Source organism: Arachis ipaensis, chromosome B10 (assembly GCF_000816755.2).
Source record: "Arachis ipaensis cultivar K30076 chromosome B10, Araip1.1, whole genome shotgun sequence".
NCBI classification, from domain to species: Eukaryota; Viridiplantae; Streptophyta; class Magnoliopsida; order Fabales; family Fabaceae; genus Arachis; species Arachis ipaensis.
Window position 1 is genome coordinate 124461190 of NC_029794.2, and position 408 is coordinate 124461597.

Consider the following 408-nt stretch of genomic DNA (forward strand, 5'->3'; position numbering starts at 1 on the left):
TTTTTTTTTTTTCCCCTTAAAATTTTATTTTGGTATGCTGTTTATATTATTTTATTCTTATAGTAAAACTGGCTCAAATATAGTAGACAGGAACATGGCGATGCATGAATGTAACCATTGCTTATTAGTATTAGTTAATTAATTAACTAGCTTGGTCCCCACATACACATGATTAAGTGATTATAGTAGTCACTGACAGCAACAAAACTACCTTTGCCTTGTCTTGATTTGATTAATTATATACCTTTCAATGAGTGTTAGTATTTAATATATATATTAAGATGCATATGTACTAATGTCAACAAAATTAAAAGTTTTAAATATGAATCATTCATTATTATTATTATTATTATTATTATTATTATTATTATTATTATTATTATTATTATTATTATTATTATTATTGAA